The following is a 24,393-nucleotide window of genomic DNA, read 5'->3' as shown; positions in this document are numbered from 1 at the left end:
TTAATATTATATATGATATATGTTATCTATTAACAAATATATTATATATAATGGATATATTTATGCCTATACATTTATTTAAATTTAATTTATGCCACCTTTAATTTTATTTCTTATTTATATGTAAATAAGACAGAGATAGATAGATAGAGAGATAGATTTGACGCACTAGATTGTAATGTCCTTGAAGGCAGGGCTTGGGTTTTGCCTTTTCTTCTTTTCTTAGGGATCATCTGGGGCCCTTCCAATGGAGCAACATATGGGGACGTGTGCTCTGGGCTGGTCTCATGGGACAGGCTCCGCCCATCCCCACACCATCTTCACATCCCTAGCCCTTGATACTGTGCCTGGCACATGGTAGGTGTTTAATAAATGTTCAAGTTGACTTGAAGTATATTTTATTTAAACAATACTCTGGAGGTTCTTGTGTTGATATGGATGTCATAAAACAGACATGGGGAGGATGTCTCCTAAATGGGAGGAGAGGGTTATTTATGGCAGAGTCTTTGCACTGTTCAGAGGAGGAAAAACAAAGTCCCTCCCCATGCTTGGTTGCAGCAACTCCCCCAAGCAAGAGTCTGGTATTAGCAAATCTTTCAGCCTTGAGGAGGAATTGTCTAATCCTGCCCCAAGAACAGCAAAGGAGAGGCAAATATTAAAAAAAAAAAATAAGGGGGGAGGACTGGGACGTTTCTTGAACTGTACGTGGAAAAACTGAAGCAAACTGAGATCGAATCCTGCTCCTGCCTTTCCTTGGCTTTGTGATCCTGGGGAAGTGACCTCAATTTGGCCTTTGATCTCCTCTCTTGGAAAATGGGAGGAGGAGACACTAGAGTCTGGAATCCCCAACCTCCTCCAGAGTAGCCTCTGACTGCTTCTGGCCCCCTCAGTCACATTGTGCAGCTCTGGGTACAGGTCAAAGCACCATAGTATTAAAGAGGCTTTGCAAAAAGAAATAAAGTGACAGGTATCTCTTCCCATTCCCCCAGCACCTCCTCCCAATACCTCATCTACAGCCAAGCTATGTCAATTCTACCTTTTTGACATTTTCCAAATCTATCCCCTTCTCTGTCCGCACATAATCAGTAGCACACATCCGCTCTCTCCTGGGCTATTGCAACAGCCTCCGGTTGGGTTTCCCTGCCTCCAATCACTCCATCACTCAACTCCTAGAATGAGAGCATAAAATGGAGGCCTTCCCTCCATGTAGAAGCATTTCTTCCAACCCAGCAGACACACCCACTCTGGCATTTCCCAGGTGCACCTTCAAACTGTCCTTAGAGGCTCACCAAACATCATTCTCCTTCCTGTGCTCAGTGACTGATATTCTAGAACTGAGCTTCTTAAACTGTGGGTGTCGAGAAAAATTTGTCAACACTAAAAGGTTATGTATACCCATTTTAAACACCTATATACCTGGGGTCAAGTAAAAATGTCTCAGGCAAAAAGGGCTCACAGGTAGAAAAAGTGTAAACCCTGTTCTAGAAGACAACCACACCACGCTCTTGCCTGTTCATCGTTTTCACTCTCCAGCCTCAGACCTTTGCACCAGACTCATGCCTGGAATGCCATCCCTCCCTCCCTCCATCTCTGCCTCCCTTCAGGATTCAGCTCAGGTCCCACTTCCCATCTCAGGCCTTTCCTTAGAACTCAGCCACTTTGTAGTTATTTTGTTTTGTTTTGTTTGTGGGGCAAGGGGGGTTAAGTGACTTGCCCAGGGTCACACAGCTAGTAAGTGTCAAGTGTCTGAGGCCAGATTTGAACTCAGGTACTCCTGAATCCAGGGCCAGTGCTTTATCCACTTCGCCACCTAGCCACCCCCCTACTTTGTAGTTATTTTGCACACATTTCCTATTACTTACTTGTGCCCCTGCTACTTTGCCCCAACAGAAGGGCAGGAGTTTGTGTCCAGCACAGTTTCAGGCACAAGGCAGGAGGTTAATAAGTGTTTGAATGGTGGGTAGCTAGGTGGCGTGGTGGATAAAGCTCCAGCCCTGGATTCAGGAGGACCTGAGTTCAAATCTGGACTCAGACACTTGAAACTTACTAGCTGTGTGACCCTGGGCAAGTGACTTAACCCTCATTGCCCTGCCCCCCCCAAAAGTATTTGAATGAATGGATGAGAAGTGTGAGAAGACTGACCCTATAAACTTAAACTCACAATTGGTGCTGGAGATGACCAGATTAGGTGGCTTTAAAAATTGCTTCTGACTCTAAAGTCTTAGCATTCTGAGATTAGCATCAGAACCTAGAACTTGAAGGGACCTTGGAACTTAAGTGTCATATTTTACAGATAAGCAAACTGAGGCAGGTGAAGTCACTTGCCCATAAATAGCCAATAAATCTCCAAGGTGGGATTTGAACCCTGTTTCTCTGGCTATGGGATCAGGTTCTTTCTCCTATACCAAGGTGTCTCCCTCAGATTCGAAGTTGCGTTTAGTGTCTTGTAACATTTAAATATGAAAAGGCCAGCCTAGGACAGAGGCAATGCCCATCTGCCCCAGTTTATCCCTAGGAGATAGCTTGCTTCTTGGATCTGCTCCTGGCCTAGCTTGTTTCATCTTGGGGCTTTGAGGCCTGCAGCCCACTCCCCTCGGAGAGCTGGACCAAGGCTGGCCTTTTGCCGGGTGAGAAGGAGCCAGCAGAACCACAGTCGAGGCACGGAGAAGGGGCCACTCCTCGCTCGGCCGGCCGGGTTTGCAGGCCTGGACATGTTTCCCAAGTCTCCTTTTCTGTTCTGTTGCTGGGTCATTTGTTTTTATAGCTTATCGCTGCTCCAGGGGGCTTTGAAATGCGGCCATTCTTCTCATGGATGTTTCCGTTTCACTTCCATCAAGTCAGATTTAATGAAAACCATTTTGAGGTCTTCTTTCTCATAAAACGCCCCATTGTTGCTCCAGCCGCTGCCTTTTGGAAACCATGAAGATGAACGCTGCCCCCAGCCCCAACCCCCCACGGGGACAAAGCTCTGGCCGGGGAGCACCTCCCAGATTTTGGCTGGAACACAACTGCTACTTCCTTAGGTGGAGCTGGGAAACTGAGGCCAAGCTTTTCCAAGGGGCATGAACTGGGGTGGAGTTGGGAAGGTTATAACTGGGAAAGAAACCTAGCCTTGGGGTCAGAGATATAGAGCTAGAGAGGACCTCAGAGCCCATCCCCAGTCCAACCCCCTTCACTTTACAGCTGAGGAAACTGAGGCCCAGGGAAGTCAAGAGATCTGTTCAAGTGCCACAGCTCCTTAGGTGTCTATTCTAGGTGCTGCCCACAGGTATGACGTGCCAAGTGCTAACCCCTCATTATCAAGATGGGGAAACTGAGTCCCAAGGGGGCTAAGTGATATTTCTATCAAGCACACATCAGCCATAAGGATAAACATCTGTTAAGGCCCTACTATAGGCTAGTAGCTGTGTTAGGGGCGGGGACAGATGCAAAGTTTCTGCAAGATGAGGTCCCACAGAGAGTTTAGGAAATGAGCTTTGAACTCTCAGTTGTATGATGTCAAAGATAATACTCTTTCCACAATTCCATACCCCCTCCCAAGTTAGAAGGCTTGGGGTTCAGTTATGTCTCTTCCTGCTAATTCTTCTCTAAAAGTAGTAATGATAATGACAATTAATTATCATCATAACAATAATAATAATAGAAAGTTTGTTTTCCTTTTAAATTAACTCCACCATGACTTGAAAGGCCAGCTGGTCACCATTTACATCTTCTTGAGTCACATCTAAGTGGGAAAATTGGGTATCATAGGAAAAGAAGGTATTGGTTGAATAATTAATAATAACAAAAAACAACTAATATTTATATTATGTGTGCTTTAAGGTTTGAAAAGCATTACACACATTTTATCTAATCTTATCAACAACCCTGGGAGATAGGTACTGCTATTATTCCAATTTTATAGATGAAGAAACTGAGGTACATAGGAGTTCAGTATCTGTAGGGACCAGTGTCACATAGCAAGTATGTGTCTGAGGCAGGATTTGAACTCTGGTCTTTCTGAGCCTTGGTCCAGAGTTCTATCTGCCGTGCTGCCTAGTTGCTCTCATCCAAAGGTATCCAAGTACTACACAAACAAGTCCAAATTATTGATCTCATCACCCAAATAGAGCTCTTGCAGCACTGTGAGGGATGACTCCAACTCAAGGTACCAAGGAGAAATCTGTGATAGAAGAACAAACTCTCAGGCCCCTGAAATCGTCTAACAGCTTGTAAAATAATGTAGAAATACATGTAACTAGAATAAAACCTCATGTGCATAAAGTATCTCTGTAACTTCTTGGTACTGAAACTGGCAACAGACTGAAGCTGCAGGTTGAGCAGCTAAGGGTGCTGTTCATCCTTCATTTCCTAAGAGGACCAATGACATCATGAATGAGTGACATCTTAAATTGCCCGTGGATTGGCCTCACTCTCTTTTCCTGAGTCACTGAAGTCCAGTGGCAATACAAAAGTCAGGACTACTGGCAATAGCCCAGGATGCAGCGGATGACCTGGTCATTTTCAATGTCTGACCAAACTCTAAGCCCTCCACAGTGCCTGCTTCAGCCACCTTCATGGTCATCAGAACAAATTGCTCTTGACCACCCATTCCACCGGGGGAAGTGTTCACATTCTTGAGGTAGATACCCCACTAACTCGCCAAAGGACTTGAGGCCTGTCTGTTCCTTCCACCTGATTTAGCCCGTCTGTGAAGATTTACCAGGGCATAGCTGTTACACAAGCTAAAACTTCTTGGAGCCACAGGCGAGAGTTCGGTGAATGAGGTGGACACCAAAGGTGGATGAGCAGCCCTCACCCCGGAGGTGCTGGTCCTCCTGAACACCGTTTTCTCCCCACGGAGTCATGAGGCCAGGACTTAAATTCTAGTTCTCACTGTCCTTGTGGCCCCACAATGGGGGAATTATACAATCTCTTCTGAGCTTGTTTCCCCATCTATAAAAGGGGGATAACTTTACATAACCTACCTCATGAGAATTGCTATGGAAATTGTGCTGTTGTTAGCATTCCACAGATAAAGAAACCGAGGCCCAGAGATTATAGGTGACTTGCCTTAGGTCATGCAGGGAATTAATAAAGGATATGAAACTACTTCCTCCTCTTCCTCCTCCCCCCTTCATCCTCCTGCTCCCCTACACGTCCTCCTCTTCTTTCTCCTCCTCCTCCCCGCTTCATCCTTTTCCCCTTCATCCTCCTCCTCCTCTTCCTCCTCCTCCTCCTTCTCCTCCTCCAGGCTGCCATCGTTTCAATTACCCTCATAAAAACAGAACCTGTCTAATTTCCTCTTCTGTAAGCCAAGGGGGCTGGACCATCTGGTCTCTGAGACCCTTTCTCTTGCTCTAAGATTCTCTGGATGACCTTGACACTTAATCTCCCTGTGCCTCAGTTTCCTCACTTGTAAATATGAGGGATTGGACCAGAGAGCTTCAGTCTAGATCTGGATCCAGACGGCTCTAGATCCATGATCCAATCACCTGACAGCTCGTCCTAGGTCTCTTCTGTTTATAGCAGAAGCATATTTTCAGAAATCAGACAAACTAGAACTGAACCTTCTCTGAAGACCGTTGTCACTTTATTAACTGTGTTACCCTCAGGTCTCCCTGGACATGGGAATTAGGAGACCCAGGCTCCATCAGAGTCATAACTTAGGCAGGGTGAGCAGGGCTTTTGGCTGAGGGCAGCACATTGAGAGAACTATGCAAGCCCTTCTCCTCCTTTAGTAGCTTATAGGCTTTAAGGAGCTCCTCCCCAAGGGACCCAGCACTTGCATTGGCCTCCCCAGTAGTGTTTGAGGAGCTCCAATGTCCCCCCTGACCAGGGCCAGGGTGATTTGAGGGAACCACGCTCAGGTGGGTGGGCTCCATTATGTCTGTGATTCTACACCTGGCCTTGCCTTTGACTTACTGGGATTTACTCACTGGGTTTCAGTGTTTCAACCTGTAAAATGGTGATAATAATAGTGTACTTGCTTTGTAAGCGTGGAAGCAGCCCCAGAAGGTGAGTGAGAGCTGGTGCCATTCTACTGGGAGCTTTCAGGAAGGCGGTATCTTGGAGAAAAGAGAGGGCACAGAGTTTCTTTTCGGATGGCAGGGGGCACGCTCTCCTAGCCAGAGGCCCAGGCTGAACAGCAGAGAAGGGGAGGGCTTTTTGCCCAACCATTTACATGGTCTTCATGGTCAGTCACTTCCACGCTCCAGCAACTCTGCCATAAATATCTGACCCCGGGGCACCCCGTGCCCAGACAGTGCCCCAGAGGCGGGCAGTCACCTTCATTTTTTCCAGCGCCCTACATTGTTTCTGTTGTTGTCCCTTGGCCTGGGTTCTCCCTTTCCCTGCCCTCCCTCTCCTCACTTGGAGATTCCTGCTTCTCCTCTCCATAAGAGAAAGGAGTCTATTTAATCTACTGTATTTACAAGCTGGGTAAACAAGGGGCAGTGAATCTTGGAAAGGAAAAAAATGCTTTATGTGGAAAAGTTTCTTACATAACTTTGTATCTTCTATTAAAATGGCAAGGAACAAGCAGTCCCTGACACCCCAGCCTGCAAACCCGCAGGAAAAGGTGGCAAACATTCAAGAATTACGAGTGAATCGACAGGCAGCCTAGGGAACGGGAAAACCCGGGTCTACATTCTGCCCCATCATAGAATGACTGAGGTACCCTGGCCATGTCACTTATCTCCTCTTTTCCTCAAGTAGACTATGGGACTATAAATGGCAGAAAAGCTGCCTACCTTCATTGATAGGGGAACTTTTCCAAATCAATGAAATCACAGTTTTAGACCTTATTCCCAGATGAGATGAAAATTTGGTAACTCAAGGCGGATAATTATATTGTTTCCATTACAGACAAAATAAGTTTTGAAACGCTCAAAGGGAGATGGCATGAATTTTTCCTCTTAGTGATGAAACCCAGTAATTCATATTACATACATACACACATATATGCATGTGTATAATACACATGTCTCTGCACATGCATGCACACACAGACACATATGTGTACATACGTATGCACATGCATACATGTATGTTTGTCTCTGTGTGCATGTATGCACACACATAAATGCATGTCTCTATACATATATACATACACTAAGCTCCTCATTAATATTTTCTCAATTTCCATGCATGGTTGCTGCCCAGATGGATTTGGGGAGAGGAACAGAGAATTTATCAAGCAAATCAGTGTTTCCTGGTTTGTAAGCTAAGCTCACTTGCTTCGAATACACAGTCTTACTTCAGGAATATTTTAATTGCACACCTGGCTATTTTTATTCCATTGAGTTGGAACTGTTGAAATATGTGATTTCCCCCACCCCCAACCTTGTTGGGAAAAAGGATCATGTAATTTAGGATGGGTTGACATAAGGAGAGGCAGTCCGGCATATTAGATTGAGAGCCAGGCTTGGAGTCTGGAAGATCTGGGTGTCCATACTGCCTCTGATCCATACTGGCTGTGACCCTTGGCAAATCAATACTCTGGCCACTCTTGAAGACTGTCAAGCACAGGGGAGTGGTTCTTCTGTCTCAGTGGAGAGAATTTCCATATAAGAAATAACTCCCCAAGTTCAGGAAATCACAGGTCCAGATGAATGAGTGAATGAACGAGGAACTCAGAAGTTAACATGCATAACATAACCTGGGTTTCTATGCAAATGCTTCTATAAAAGTCACATATCTGATATTTCACTTTGCTCCTTTGACTTTTGATTCCCATTGATTGATGACATTGGACAATCCATTGATGAGGTTTTTAGCACCTCCATTATTTATGGGTTGTAGCTGAAAAAAATCCATCACTGGTGGCCAGCCTTCTATGGATGAACTTCCACAATGAGCTAGGCTCATCTTTAGCTGAGGTCATTAGTCCTGCTCAAACCCACAATTTTTTCTTTCCAACTTTTGCCAAAACTCGTCAAAGTTTGTTGTCCTGCTGATTAGACTTGGAGATCTCAGAAAATGCCCACAATATAAAGGGGTATCATAGGAAGCCAATGAAAAAAAAAGCTATGATAATCACCTTTGTGTGTACATATGCATGTGTGTATTTATGCATATGCATAGGTATATAAACACAGAGATACATATACATGCACATACATGCATATATGTGTGAACACATACAAATGTGCACATACACATATACATATGTGTGTATATACTATATACACACACACACATCTTTGATGGAACCTATGACTTCACTGGGAACTCCTGCTGAGCAATCTCCTTCTACCAAGTCCTGATTGACGTGCATGTATTCTGCGATTTAGAGTCTTGGAAAGTTGCCTGGGTCACTAAGAGTTTATGTGTCTTGCCCAGGGTTATACAGCCAGAATGGGTCAGAGGTGGGTGGGCGGGCCTTCTTCCCTCCCTGGAAGACCAGCTATTTCTCCACTTTGTCATGTTGTCTCTCAAACTTATAAATCATAATTACTAATACTGTTAATGTAATAGTGGAGGCAGTATGGCTGCGGTGGGCCTACTATGCGCAGTCCCATGTGCCCATTTAAACCAAACAGGACACTCTCTTTTTCCCAGGCAGATTAGAGGCAGCTCTGGTACCAGTAATTTAGGTATGAATGAAGTGATTTTTTTTAATAAAAAAGGCATTGATTAAGGGCTTACTATAATGCAAAGCCTTTTGTTAAGTGCTGAGGATAAGAACCCTTAGAAAAATCACCATCCCTGCTCTTAATTCAAAAGCTCACATTCGAATGGGGGAGACCAGACAGACAGAATCTACTACTCACACGAAGGGCTAGCCCAGGGAAAAAGGATTCACTTCTCTTTGCTTGGCCTCAGAGTGTGTATCTGTATGTGGGGGGAGGGGCACTGGAAAGAGTGGGAAGAAGTTGCAGACTGAGATTTCTGCTTGCCGTCAAGAAACACTTCCTGGGGGCGGGGTGCAGCTAGTTGGCACAGTGGATAAAGCACGGGTCCTGGATTCAGGAGGACCAGAGTTCAAATCCGGCCTCAGACACTTGACACTTACTAGCTGTGTGACTCTGGGCAAGTCGTTTAACCCTCATTGCCCCACAAAAAACAAAAACTAAATAAGACATAACACTTTCTGGTAATCTATCCCAAAGGAGAATGAGGTGCCTTGGGACCTAATAATGAAAATAAAAATAACACTAATTGGCATTTCTAGAATGCTTGAATGTTTGCAAACAAATTCTGTTTTTGATAGTAGGCTGCTCTCACTAGTGGGCTTTAAGCAATGACACCAGGGCTGTTTGTTGAGTAGGGTTTAGAAGGCGTCTTACTTGAATGGGGACTGAGATAAATGACCTCTGGGGTCTCTTCCAGCTCAGAGACTTGGGAATTCCAGGATTCTGAAGAGTTGATGAAAGGCCTAAGAACCTCATTTAGCACACAACCAAGCAGCACCTGCATGTTTCAAACATGCTCTTCATCCGCCTCCCTGTTCTGTGCGTGGCTCCCAGATTTCCAAAACGCTCTCTTTCATCCTAGAACTTCCCTTAGCATCTGGGACCTGCTCATCCCAAATCATCCAGCCCCCTCTGAGGCCTTCTCACCCTTGGACGTCCTTCCATAAAGGCTGAATCCTTCTCCCACTGGCGAGTTCCTCCTGAAACCTCCATTTTGTGAAGGGACCTAGGTTAACCCTAACCCTCCATTCCCCTCTCAGCCCAGTTCTTAGCCCTCCCCCTCATTTCAAAATCCTTCCCCCACACCAGGTAACTTTCTTCACCTGTACAGCCCCCTGCCTTACCTCTTATCAGCTCTTTTGTGTTTTATCTTCTCCTGTTAGGATGAACACAGAGAATACTTTTCATTTTTGCTTGCATATGTTATCTCTAGGTTTTAGCAGTGTTAGGTACACAGCAAGCTTGTTTCCTCCCTCCCTCCCTCCTTTCCTCCTTCCCTCCCTCTCTCCCTCTCCTTCCTTCCTTCCTTCCTTCCTTCCTTCCTTCCTTCCTTCCTTCCTTCCTTCCTTCCTTCCTTCCTTCCTTCCTTCCTTCCTTCCTTCCTTCCTTCCTTCCTTCCTTCCTTCCTTCCTTCCCTCCTTCCTTCCTTCCCTCCTTTCCTCCTTCCTTCCCTCCCTCCCTCCCTCCTTCCCTTCCTTCCTTCCCTCTCTCCCTCTCCCTCCTTCCTTCCTTCCTTTCTTCCTTCCTTCTTTCCTTCCTTTCCCAGGCCATCCCAACAATAAGATCAGATACCTCCTTGGCTTGAAACAGACAAAGCTATAAGTCCTAGCCAAATGGAACAAACCTTGACATCAACCCTTCACTAATCTGTCTGAGGAAGTAGCAGGCAGCAGCTTCTCTCCACCCCCCACCCCTCCCCTAGCATATTTTGTCCTCTTGACAAACCCAGCCCACTCATAGGCCACCTTGTTACCATCAGGCCCTTCTCTGAATATGTGCCACACAACTAGCATTGACCAGAGAATGCTTCCTTAGCTGCTCAGCACCTGGTTTCTCTCTCAGTAGCTTTATTCCACCATACCCAGGCATCTCAAGGGTGCCTCAACTGTGTGCATCAGAAGAATCAGCAGAGAAAAATGAATGATGGGAATAATAATAATGACAATCACAACAATGGAAGCAATAATACAAGAGCCTTCAATGCTATCAGGATCGTAAAGCCCAGTTGTTTCTAATTAAAAACCCAAACCTTAAACCTTTCAAATATGCATCTATAACTACTGTAAATGTTTATGAAAAACTGGAAATTCTCATTTAATTCAAACCATGCCAGAAATGTGTTTTCATTGTCTAAACAAGTGTAGAAACCCTATCAGCTGCAGCTTGAGAGCATTAGAATTTTAATTTAAAAAGGCCACTAGACCGGGGAGCCCAGCGTGTTTCCGATGTTGACAAATGCCAGAAAAGGGCTGTGCCAAGTCCAAGGATCCCAGATTGACCACAGAGTAACGTCCAGAGGCATAGCCAGACATAAGCGTGTGGATGCTTCATAAGAGGCTATTTCACTGGGAGTGGAGGGATTCACAAGAAAACAAAGGACCTCCCTTTGAAAGAAAGAATTTAGAACCATTTAGGTGCCCCGAAACCTCCTGGATTTCTCTGGTGAAGTGAAACACAACCTCCATCCTTGAAGGCCCTTGGATTCTGGCCATACCCAACCACCCACCTGTCCTGATGCACCTCCTCCTTCCTCCTATTACACAGACTTGATCTGTCTAAATACAGGGCTTCTGTCCTCCAGTACCAAGTATGCTTCCTGACAGCAGTGATCATTGCTGGCCTTTCCCTGTAACCCCAGATCTTTGCACAGTTTCTGCACATAGTAAGCACTTAATAACGGAGAGTCAGTAAAGTGATGGGATGGATAGAGGGCTGTTTTGGAGCCAGGATGACCTGAGTTCAAATCCTGATTCAGATACTTGTTGGCTTGTATGAAGAGATCTCTCTGAGCCTTGGTTTCTTCATCCATAAAATGAGGATCATCATAGCATCTATTCCACAGGATTATTATGAAACCACCTGAAAGAAGTGCTATATAAATGGTGTTGGGGTGATGATGATAAAGAAGGAGGAGGAAGAGGTGGAGAAGGAGAAGGAGGAAGAGGAGGGGGAGGGAGAGGGGAAGGAGAAGGAGAAGGAGAAGGAGAAGGAGGAGAAGGAGAAGGAGAAGGAGAAGGAGAAGGAGAAGGAGAAGGAGAAGGAGAAGGAGAAGGAGGGGGAGAAGGAGGGGGAGAAGGAGAAGGAGGGGGAGAAGGAGAAGGAGAAGGAGAAGGAGAAGGAGGAGAAGGAGAAGGAGAGGGAGAAGGAGAAGGAGAGGGAGAAGGAGAAGGAGAAGGAGGGGGAGAAGGAGGGGGAGAATTAATTTTTGGTTGGCTTAATGAAGCCGCTATTATTTATAGTGTTGTCAAGGACCAAGTAGTAGATGCCTAATCCTTCCTCAGACACTTAATAGCTTCCACAACCCTGGGCAAGTCACCCAAAGTCTCTGAGATTCGGTTTCCTCATTTATAAAATGGAGTTATTAATTAATAGCACAGGGTTGTTGTGAGGTAGCAGGAAAAGCGCTGTATGAATTTTAGCTGTCATTGTAATCATTATTAATAGTATTATTATCATTACCTGAATTGAGCACTTGCTGTTTATCTGACATAGAATGAGACACCAAATCGTAGGCATCTAATACAACCTTGTTGGTTGACAGTCTGAAGCTAAACTTTAAATCCTTTAACTAATAATTCAAATGTTTTTACACTTTTCAAAGCATTTTCCCAGCCAGGAGCTCACGAATGTCAGGAAAACTCCCTAACACTGAGGCTAGCCCATGGTAGAATGGGGTGTTTCAAGGGGCAGTGGTTTCTCCCTCCTTGGAAGTCTCTGTGCAGAGGCTGGACAACCATTTGTTGATTATTTTATAGTGAAGAGTCCTTTTGCGTATGGGCTGGACTAGATTGTCAGTTCCAGCTCTGGGAATCTATGCTAAATGTACCTGCTAACCCTGAAAACTAGATGGAGCAGGGACCTGATGAATGTGGATAAGGAACCTGAGCCATGAGACAGAGAGGCTCGGGTTGGGGAGGGAGACCCCAGGAAGGTACGATAAAGGGCAAGTTAGTATTCGATTTTGGCCACTGTCTCTTGGCTTTGGGCTTTCTCCCTAACCCTCTGCTGTCCTGCAGCTAAGCCTCATGGGAAGAGCTGAAGTAGTAAGGAGAGAAAAGTGAGAAGTGCAGGGAGAGAGGGTGGCCCAGAGAGCTAGAGACCTTTTCCACAATTCAAGCCAAACAGAGCTCTAAGCCTCGTGGAAGTCTTTCCTCCTCCTTCAAAAAATCCCACCGCATCACTTTGTACCACACAGAGGACATGAATCTAATAACGAGGGAGGGGTGCCAAGAATGCACAGAACAGGAGGGCATTCTGCATTCCTCACCAGGAGATGATGTCCTCCCTCGGAAACAGACATTTCATCCTGGCAGAGCAGGGGCTTCGTGCTCAGCCACTCCCCCTTCCTCCTAAGATCACATCTCCGCTAGCCCCCTCAAGCGTGTGCTACCAGCTCCTCTCACTTCCCAGCATCTGCAGGAATGAGATTGGGCATTTCTCCCATCATCTGGGGCTGATGGATAGGCTGTGGAGTCTTCAGTAGTACCTTTGCTCCTGCCACCCATGACAGTATGGGTGGTTGTTCAGTCATTTTCAGTTGAGTCTGACTCTTCCTGACCCCATTTGGGGTTTTCTGGGCAGAGACACTGGAGAGGTTGGCCATTTCCTTCTCCAGCTCATTTTATACATGAGAGAACTGAGGCAAATAGGGTTAAATGACTTGCCCAGGGTCACATAGCTAGTAAGTGTCTGAGGCTGGATTTGAACTCATGAAGATGAGTATTCCTGACTCCGGGACCCTCCACTCTATTTACTGTACCCACAGTATGGGTTAGATGAGGGCTAAGGTCCCATCCAGCTCTGACAGTCTATAATTCATCTCCTTCCAACCATTAGAGAATAGAATAAGAAGTTGGCAGAAAAGCAGGGGTGCGCACTTCCTTGGGTCTCAGATTCAGAAAATGTGTTGCATTGAGGAGTAGATGATGCAGCTTGTTCTATAGGACATATCCAGTTATGCTTTATCAGACTGGATTCTAGGACTCTACAACTCACTTGGAATCACATAGGTTTTGATGATGCAAATAGAAGTACAGAATTTGAAATGCAGATGAGCGAAAACCTGGACTCTCGGCTCAAAGACAAGAATTAAGGAGAAAGTACCAGAACAACCCGTCACTATTGAAGCACCACAGATCAGAAACATATAGCAGTCCCGCTGAACCATAGGCTAACCAATCCTTTCCCCCCTCCTTTTCTTCTTTGGGAATACATAGGAGCTAGCTCTTCATGGTGTTGAATGAGACCTCATTTCTAACACGGGATCATCCATTTGGAGCTGGAAGGGGCTTTGGCATTCACCTTATCCAATCCCTCTCAGGAAGCCAAAGCCTAGAAAAGTTGAGCTATCTGCTCAAAGACACCAGAGGACAAACCTGTCTTGTCTGACCCCAAAGCTGATATTTTTTTCATAGACTTTCCTTGGTATCAAAACCAGGCCTTGACCTAAAAAGCATCCCATGTCCCTCAACAAGTCTGATGTTGGCTTACTGGGGCCTCTCTCTAGAAAGGAACCCTTCGTCCACTTGGGCTTGCCTTTTCACTTCTGCTTAAGTGGACCAGCTCCCTATCAAAGCTCAACTCTGCTCCAAGATGGAGACAATGGACCATGTGTTTAATCCGTTTGGTGGCAGAAATGAGAAGGGCATTGGAGTCTAGAGGAAACAGAGGGTATGGGATAGACATTCGTAAACCCCTAAGAATAGTGTTCACTCTCAATTCTTTCTATTCACCTAGCAGAGAGATCTCAAAGCAAAGTTACAAACATCTGGGGGCCATTATTACTGATTCAGAAGATGAAGAAAACAGGTACTGCAAGATAGCAAAGATATAGACTGAATTAATGTTCAATAACTCATTTCCTCCTTAAAAACAGTCCTGCTTTAAAGTAAAAATGATCGTCCAACCAAACAAAACCCTCTGTAGGGAGCAGCTCTTCTCGCCAGTCTGATGTGAATCATATCACTCCATTTCCCCCCTTGGCATTGTAACAGTTCCTGAGCAGTTTCTATGTTTTCAACCTTTGGCCCAGATTTTAAATAATATTATGTTTTGCATTGCTATGCGATGCAACTGTCTGAGAGTTTACATGTTTAGTGTATGTTTTTAATATGCATTGCATTCCATATAATGGGCCAAATTCTCCTCTGAGATCCATAGTGGATCTCAGAAATATGGAATAAGTTATGTATTGGGGGTAGACAGCAGTGTCTTTGCCAAACTTTTGATCCATCATTATTCTTCTATCCTGCAGAAAGGGTGACTCAGACAAGAATGTCCAAAAGAGGACATGGTTTTGAGTGGGAAATTAGCATTTTTGTTTGAAAAACGATGTCAATTATTCCTATACCATTGTCTATAAGAGGTGGCTAGAAAGGCAGGGCATCTAGGGAGGAACAAAGCAGACACAGAAAACCTCCTCTTTGGACTTGCCAGGACACAGCTCATCAGAGGAGCCGGACTCTTATCATACCCAAGAGGCATGTTTTGCCTGTTAACACCCTTCACCTCATCCAGCTGTCCTGGAGTCAGTCAAACACAACTCACTCTCTCATCTCACTCATTTCTCTGGACAATAGCCATTCTTCTCCCTACTGACTTCTCTTTCTTGGGAAAGATTTTGCTTATCCTTCTCTCTTCCCTTGAGGCAAGGGCCTGTCTCTATTTAATTTGTTCAAAGGTAGCCACAGATGGACAACTTCTTCAGCTAAAATATATTAGAGCATAAAAGCAGAAGACCATTGCTTATTCTACAGAGGATCAAACTGAGGTCCCCAAAAGAAAATGGTTTATCCAAAGTCACACCCGACTCCTGGTTTCACATCCATTGCTTTCCACACTCTGACATGTTGCTATTGTGCTGGACCTCCAGTCATCATAATTTATATGAAAGACAATGAGATCATACACTTATGAAGATGACCCACTATTAAAAGGAATTGTCTTCTCAGCTATTTCTTCAGGAATTATAGCCACCCACGTATTTTCATCTGCCCCTCAATCCCTGCCTGCACTGATGGTTATTCTGCTTGGGAAACTCTAATATCAGCATTCTGACTCAATGGTAAAATGCACAGATGTTTGGATGGCTTCCAAAGCCATTGGCAACATTGCTCCATGGTACTTTATTTTCTTTTGCCCACTCTATTTTTCAGTCAAACTGTATGGTTTTTTATTCTATCCCTCTTCTCTGTGGCTCACAAAGACCATGCCCCATGCTGAGGATGTCCTTTCTCTCTGCTTTAGACTTAGTATCCTTAGTTTATGTCAGGACTCAGATCAAGGGCTTCTTCCTACACAAGGCTTTTGCCAATTCCCCACCATGAGCAAGTGCCCTAACCACAAACAATTCTCCACAAATTTTACATTTGATTTTTCTATGTATTTATTATTGACCTCTCAAAATAATGTCAGCTCTTGAAGGACAGGGATGTGGAGGGTTTTCTTTGTGCCCGCTGAGTAAGGCACCATGCCTGGCACATAATAAACAATTGGATGGAACATCATTTGGGTGGTAAACCAGCAAAAGTGATGGAGTCTTTGGTGGTGGAGGAAAATGGAGCTAATTTGTCTAGAAGGAGATTGAATTTTGACTCAATAACCTAAAGAGCAATTTACCTAAGTTACCTCCTCAGTGAAGCTAATCTAGATTATTTGGAACAAGATACCATGCTGCCCACCAGTCACTACTTTGACCTTGAACATGCCAATTCATACCTTCCTGGTGCGAAGTCTGTCAGACTAGATGCCTTAAGGGACCCCTGCAGTTCTAGGACTTGATTATTTTATGATTTTTTTTTTTTAGGAGAGGTAATTGGGGTTAAGTGACTTGCCTAAGGTCACACAGCTAGTAAGTGTTAAGTGCCCGAGACCATATTTGAACTCAGGTCCTCCTGACTTCAGGGCTGGTGCTCTATCCACTGCGCCACCTAGCTGCCCCTATTCTATGACTTGATAAAAAGTCCCAATGAATGATAGAAAGAGGACAGGAGTGGGAGGCCAGAAGATGTAAAGCCTATTTCCATGAACTAGACATTTACACTAGGGCTAGTCATTGTCTCTTTAAGTCTCATTTTATTCCTTTGCATAAACATGGTGTTGGTCAGCCTGATTGTGAAGTTCCCCCTCAATGGTAAGATTCCAATGAATCTATAAAGAATTTATAAAATGTGCTCGCTTCGGCAGCACATATACTAAAATTGGAACGATACAGAGAAGATTAATATGGCCCCTGCACAAGGATGACACGCAAATTCATGAAGCGTTCCAAAATTTTTAACTATTTTTACATGCAACTGGAAAAAAAATACTTTTATCAGAAAAAAAAGAATTTATAAAATGTGCCAGGATCCACCCTGTCAAATGCCTCTTGGCAGGAACACCAGAGCAAGGAAGATGGGTTAGGGGCTAGAAGTTTCTGCCCAGGTATGTTGAAGAGCCCATCGTTTTACTTAGTGGAAAAATGACTGGGGGTGAATAGAAGAATCCACATTCAACTTGTTAAGGAAGATAATATAATAGAAATAATTATCACACAGTTCATTTCACTGGTTAGCTTCGGGGAGGTGAATTTCTGGGTCCCAGGAGCTATTAAAACTGTCTGCCCAGACCTAGAGGACATGTACGTGGTACTGGAGGAAGGAATGCCCAGACTCAACGAAATTATAGATTCTTGAAGGACTGATGTCATCATAATTACAGCTTACATTTATAGATCCATTGTGTAAGGGCTTTCTTCACAATTACTCTCAGACGAAGCTGTCTTTGAGTAGTATTATCACCATTATTACCAATGATGGAACTGAAATTCTGAGATGCTCTATAACTCGCCTGAGGTCATATGGGTCTACTCTACCTCATGGGGTTGTTAAGAAGGTACTTTGTATGCTTCAAATGCCATAAAAAGTCATTGCCATCATCGTTGTCATCACCATCACCACCATCCTCTCCATCACCCCTACCATTGCCATTGTCATCACCACCATCAATGTTACCATCACAACCACCATCTTCAATGCTAGCAGTTATATGATGGGTTATAATTCTAATTCTGGCCTTATGGTAGTGGAGGGGAAAGTGAAATAATCACTGGATTTGGAGTTGCAGAGTCCGAAATTTGGAAGGGCCAATAGCTGAAAATAATCACACCTCCAAGTTATCATCTGCTTCAGAGACTATCAGAGGTGGAAGAAACCCCAGAAGCCATTTAGTCAAATTATATCTGAATATGAAATCTCACTACAACAAACGTGAGAAGTGGTCATCCAGTCTTTGAAGACCTCCCCCCGAACTTTGGGGATAGCTTTAATTTCTATCTGTTCATATACTGTCCCTAAGCTATTAGAATGTAAGCTACTTGAGGGCAGAGATTTTCTCTTGTCTTTATAGCCCCACTCAAAGCTCAGTTCTTGGCACATAGTATAAATGTTTATTACATGTTCTTTCATCCATTTATTCATCTACCTTTCTTACATCAAACCTAGATCTTCCTCTTTGCAACTTCTAGTCATCACTCCTAATTCTGTCTTCTGGGATCAAGAAAAATAAGTCTATTCCCTCTTGCATAGGTCAGGCCTTCAAATACTTAAGCCAATTATCATTGCCCCTCTAAATCTCTCCTTTTCCTCAGTTTCCCCATATAGGATAATTGGTCATCTAGCCCTTAGAGCCCTCCATGCTGTGGTGCAACCCAATTCACTTCTAGATAGATCTGATCCTTAGAAAGTTTTGCCTTCCATCAAACCTAAAAAGACTCATGTCTCCTACTCATTGGCCCTGGTTCTACCCTCTGGAACCAAAGAACAAGCTCAATAACTCATCTAGATGACAGCCTTTCAAATCCATCTTTCATCCTACCCTAACAGCATCTAAGCTCCTTGAGGGGAGGAAATATTTCATTTTTGTCTTATTAGCTATTCAATAAATACTTGTTGATTGATTGACATTTCTCCCCTCTCCCCAGTCTTCCCTTCTCCTGGTTAAACATCTGTAATTCTCTCAAAAATCACTTAGAGGTAAAAGGCCAGAAGATCGAATCCTAGCTTTGCTTTACCACCTGTGTGATTTTGGAAGTGTCATTTGATCTTTCCAGGCCTCAGTTTCTTCAACTGTAAGGTAAAGGAATTGAATTACAATAGCCTCTAATGTCCCTCGTAGGTGTTCATGCTTGATCCAACGATCCTCTAATTCACAGACTAGTATATTTCTATTCTACTGTACAGAAAGGTCAGAGGTTCATAGATCTAGAACTAGGAAGAACCTGCAAGATCACTGAAATCAGCCACTTCATCTTCTGGATTTTATAGGGTTCTATTAAGAAGGCATTCACTTACAAGTGCAACTTCTGTCCAACCACATTTCAATTTGCAAGTCACACTACATCATCTACTTGACAGACAAGTTGCTAGTACCCAACAACAAGAGCCCATCAGTCTAGTAACATTATGCAGTTTGTGCACACCTATGCACGTACACTCTCATGTGTGTGTTTTTGGTATGTGTATATATTTGTGGGTGTGTGTATATATATATATATATATATATATGTGTGTGTGTGTGTGTGTGTGTGTGTGTGTGTGTGTATGCCACCACTACTAAGTAACATGGGAAGGGAAAAAAAGACAGAGAAGAGTGTACATACCAGGTAGCAGGAGCTCTGTTTTTCAGAAGGCCTGTGATAACCACACTTGGAAATCCTACAACTCCATATATCATGGAAAACCTTCCACCCAGAGAGGGCCTGAGGTTCATAAAAGGCAGTGGCTATTGCCTATCTATCAAAATCCTGCTTGTTGTAGCCTTCCTCTCTCCACTGGAGATGACAAAAAAGGAGATTAATTTCTTTCTAATCCTTCCGAACTAACAAGGGCCTGACCCAGAACTGAGGTCTATTCAATTTTTCCTCAAGCAAGACCATTTCTTACACTGAGTAATTGGTTTCTAGGGGAACAGGGAATAACATCACCTTTTATCAATTGAAATCCTATCTCTTATGGACCCCCAAGGTCTACACAGACATTATCTCATTCTTTCTCATCCTTGGGAAGAAGGTAGTGGGTAAGTAGTGTTATCTCTATTTTATAGATTGAGAAATTACAGCTCAAGCTAGGGAGGAATTTTCCCAAAGCCCCCAAGGGCCAAGAAATGTAATGCAAACTTCCCAGGGCCCTCTCCAGAAAAGTTAGGAGATTTAGCAGTCACTCTTGCTAGAGGTGAGTTTCTGAAAAATTAGCCTGTTTGGTGGCATAGTAGATAGAACATTGGACCAAGTCAGGAAGACCTGAGTTCAAATCCTGCCTCTAACACTTACTAGATGTGTGACTCTGGACCAGTCACTTAACCTCTATCTGCCTAAATATCCTCATTTGTAAAATGGGAATGATAATAGTACCTCTCTCCGAGGGTTGTGAGCATTAGATGAGTTATGTGTAACGTATAACATACTTTGCAAACCTTAAAGTGCTATATAAATGCTAGCTGTTTTATGCTTGGGACTCCTGCTTCCCTAGTAGTTCATGTAATAAATAGAGTATTAGCCTTGAGTGAGAAAGAGCTGGGCACTCAGGATGGGAACTCCTTGACAGGGGGAAAACAGCACTGTCTTATAGATCGTGTATGGATCCTCAAAGCTTAGTATGGTACAAGGTATATAGTAAGCACTTCATAAATGCTTTTTCCTCTATTCTTCTCACCTCATACACTTATAGGCAGTGTGGCCCTGGGAAAAATCATTCATTCTTTCTGACCATCAATTTTCTCATCTGTTAAAATGAAGGTAATTATTGTACCTGAGTCACAGGGCTCTTGTGAGGTTCCAGTGGGATAAGATTGATATACAATGCTGTCCCAAGGTCAATTATTGTGATTGTTTGTATATATTTTTGGTAGCCCCAGTCCTTAGTACAGTGTTTGGCACATAGTAGGTGCTGGTTAAATGTTGATTTATTGTTGTGTTGCCGTTACTCTCTTCTTGAGAGTGGATGGTTCTTGAGTCTTTACAATGACCCCCACATTGACAGTGGGTAATACTACTGCATTCTTCTGGCTAAACTTTCTGCGCAGACAATCTCAGCCTGAATCTTTGGAGCTCTGGGGAACTTTGTAAATCAATCATCCTTGTCCAGTCCCTTTATTTTATACTTGAAAAACTAGATGTCTGGAGGGGGGGACATAAGTTGTCCAAGTTCATACTGAGGAGAGATAGTGAGTATCAGAGCCAGGGTTCTGGCATCCCAGAGCCTCTAACTCCAAATGCCAAGGGTTTGCCACAATGCCTATTTCGTTAAAAATCTGAGCACGAGCATGAATTTCAGGGGACAATTACAAAAGCTTTTGTATCAAGATTCAGTTTCTATAGAACGTACAATTTCTTCACCAAAGTAGACCATTGGCTCAAATCTATAAATCTTTCTGTTATCCATACATTTCTGTTAGCTGCATGGGATTTGACCTATATACCAAGGAGTGTGCTTAGCAAACAAAGTCTATCATTTTTCTGACAGCTTTAGTGGCTTGGGCTACTGATGGGTTCAAAAAGATTGTCACAGGATAATATATTGGGCTGAATTGAAAAAGCTGAAATTTAATAGGAATGCATCTCAAGACACACTCTTGGTTTCAAAGAATTAACATCACAAGTACAAAGTGGGAGATGCATGGCTAGATAGAAATTTATCTGGAAAAGATTTGGAGACTTTAGTTGGCAAGTTAATATGAGTCAACAGTGTGAGATTTCTTCCATAAAAAGCTAATATGATCTTATGTCATATTAAAAGAGACAATGTCCAGAACTAAGGAAGTGATGGTCTTATGGAACTGTTGTTGGGTCAGACAACATCTGGAGTGTTTCTTTCAGTTTGGGAGCCACAATTTAGGAAGGGAATTGATAAGTTAGAAGGCATCTAGAGGCTGATAGAGGGCCTTGGTCTCTTGCCATAGCATGATCAGTTGAAGGAAATGGGAATATTTAACCTAGAGAAGAGAAGACTTAGCTGGAATATTACTGTTCTTAGGTAATTTGAAGGGCCACTAACTGGAAGAGGATTAGATAGTTCCTATTTGCAAAACCTCAAATAAGAAGTAATTATTTACAGTCCAAAAGGACAGAACTAGGAGCACTGGAAGTTGCAAAGAGGCAAACACACTTGATGTGGAGAAAGATTTGCTCATAATTAGAACTAGACCAAAATGGAATAACAGCCCCCCACCTTAGAAGATGGTGGATTCCACCTGATATTTTTAAGCAAAGGTTGATTATCTTCCAGGTATATGTATATAGGGTCCTTTGTCCATAACTATTTTGCTTCAGATATCCCCTCCAACTCTGAAATATTATGAATTCTATGCTATTGGAGGGGAGATAACCAAATAGAAAACTACTAATATAGCACATATCACTTCCTCTCAAGAGATGTGTTAGTTCTCAGCATTCCCCAAGTCCCTTTGTTATGAAAACTAAACATTCTTTCCTAAACAGACTAAAGCAAAGTCCTTTCTGGAGTATTTTTCCTTGGGAGAGACTAAGCACTTAAGATTGAGAACCTGGAAAATTGGCAGCATTGGATCAGTGGCCAAAAGCCAACCCAGTTTCATCTCTTAGGACTAAAAAGAATGATTTGGATATAGTTATGTGTGAGTCTTCCTACTTAGAAAAATTCACCTTTTCTTTTTAATATAAATGTTTGTTCTAATCTGTTCCTGTTCTGTAACCCAGTCAGTGATACCTCCCCTGAGCATATACCCAAGCAGGTCAAAGATAGAAGAAAGATCCCATTGATAAGATATTTTCATAGTGGTCATTTTTGAGGTAGCAAAAAACTGGAACTCAAGTCAGTACCCATCAGCTGGGGGAATGACTGAATGATAAACTATGGTTGAGAGTATAATGGGATATTATTACATAAAAAGAAATGATGATTACAAAACAGTCAGAGAAGTATATATATATATATATATATATATATATGTATGAACTGACACAGACTTGAGAAAGAAAAACCAGGAGAACAATATAAATAAAGGACCATAATGCTAAAAGACAGTTGACTGTGATTCATTTTAATGACCACTTTTTGGGCATGGACAATTGATAATGAAATACATTTTGCCCCTCTAAATGTTGACATAAAAATGTTGGGCAGGAAATATTTAATATACTTTTAGAGATCATTGATTTCACTTAACTATTTTTCTTGAATACCAAGAAGTGTGAGGAGTATATAGTAGGAAATGACTGTGAAAAAAAACACGTTAAAAGAACTTTTAAAAATTGAAGTATTATTCTGAAAAGTGATTTTCCTGAGTACACTTTTGTTTTCTTTTCAGTGCTTTTCTTTTTCCAAAAGGTACATGAATGGTAGATATGATCAGATAACAATATGTTACAAATGAGGCATTGAATGGAAGTGGAAAGAAATGTGTCATCAGGGAAATGCATAATGGGAACGAATGATGGGCCATTATGTACCTACCAAGAGATGTCCAACCAATGGTCAGCCTCCATTCTCCATCCATGCAATTTGATGAGAATGCAAGGAAGGTCCCTGTCCTGTTAGTTGGACTTCCTGTGATGAATTTATGGAAGGACATAGTCAAAGGTTCATTTGATGGAAGTCATGGAGCAGTTGCTACCTACAGCAGCAGAGAGCACAGCTTTATTGATGAGATTACACATTCATTGGAGCTTTGGAGTGACTTTCAGAGAAATGAAAATAGGGGGTTCCCAGACTACTAAAGTCTTGGACTGTTTGGTGGTGTAAGATCTTTAGCCCTTACCATACTATCCCTCTTACTGATGTAATGAACAATTCCATCTTCTCTCTCATTACCTTGAATCTCTCAGAGCTCAGAAGATATGTCTTACTCCACTTTTTCCTCTGGACAGTTTCCACAGTGCTTTGCATATAGTGAGGCCTTGGTAAACAATTGTTGAGTTGGATTGAGTTGAGAGTCAAGATCAGACATGCTCCCCAGACTCCAGGAAAAGCTCCCACTCCACCCTTTAGATTTGGGGTCATACACAGTCTGGGTTTAGTTTTCCCTCCACTTACAGGTAAAAATCTGACAGAGAATGAAGCCAGGCTTAAAAAGCCTGCTCCTGCTCTCGCCCTGACCTCACACATTTCTTTCCAGCTGTGCCTTTTTTTATGGGGGTCATTCTTTTCAAGCAAAGCCTTCCCCAAATGTGAGCTAGCTATCTGAAGACATCTTTGCTGATGTTAATACCTGCATTTTAATTTATTTTATGTAAAAAATGATGGTGATGTGATAGCAACTGAATGTTGGCAAATTATCAACTGACAGGCGTAAAATTTTATGAACACACACATTCCAATGGAATGTGGAAAGTAACCGTCCACTGTCGTCCCATTTGGCAGAAATATTGCAAAAATAGAATTTTGGCAGATATTGTAATTCATTTAAAGATGCTTAGAAACCCATCCATCAACCTTGCATAGAAGGTCAAAGAAACACACGAATACCAAATAAACATTCACTGGTGGACCAGAGTAGAGCTAGAAAATTAACCTCAGATGCCAAAATGAATGCATGTGCTGAAGGGCTATCACTGGAGGGCAAATTTAGAGGGTTGTGCTGCAGAAATCTGAATGAGCATTTAAACACAGAGAACCCCATTGCTGTAATTAGCAGGGAGCACCTCAAAGCCCCAGCTTCTTCTTCTTCTTTTTTTTTTTTTTTTTAGTGAGGCAATTGGGGTTAAGTGACTTGCCCAGGGTCACACAGCTAGTAAGTGTTAAGTGTCTGAGGCCGGATTTGAACT

General features: G+C 43.1%; 1 protein-coding gene and 1 non-coding gene across 9 annotated transcripts in view; one reads left to right on the top strand and one right to left on the bottom strand.

The window, feature by feature from the left end:
- The window catches only part of ERC2 (ELKS/RAB6-interacting/CAST family member 2), a 1,007,143-nt gene that overhangs the window by 46,076 nt on the left and 936,674 nt on the right, over window positions 1-24,393 (bottom strand). The gene's annotated exons all lie outside the window — the stretch shown is intronic.
- On the top strand, window positions 16,784-16,890 carry LOC122737485. Its single transcript, XR_006354319.1, has one exon. It is a non-coding gene; the product is annotated as a U6 spliceosomal RNA (small nuclear RNA).

The sequence above is a fragment of the Dromiciops gliroides genome, chromosome 1 (assembly GCF_019393635.1).
Source record: "Dromiciops gliroides isolate mDroGli1 chromosome 1, mDroGli1.pri, whole genome shotgun sequence".
NCBI lineage: Eukaryota > Metazoa > Chordata > Mammalia > Microbiotheria > Microbiotheriidae > Dromiciops > Dromiciops gliroides.
This window is presented reverse-complemented; position numbering and strand designations above follow the sequence as displayed.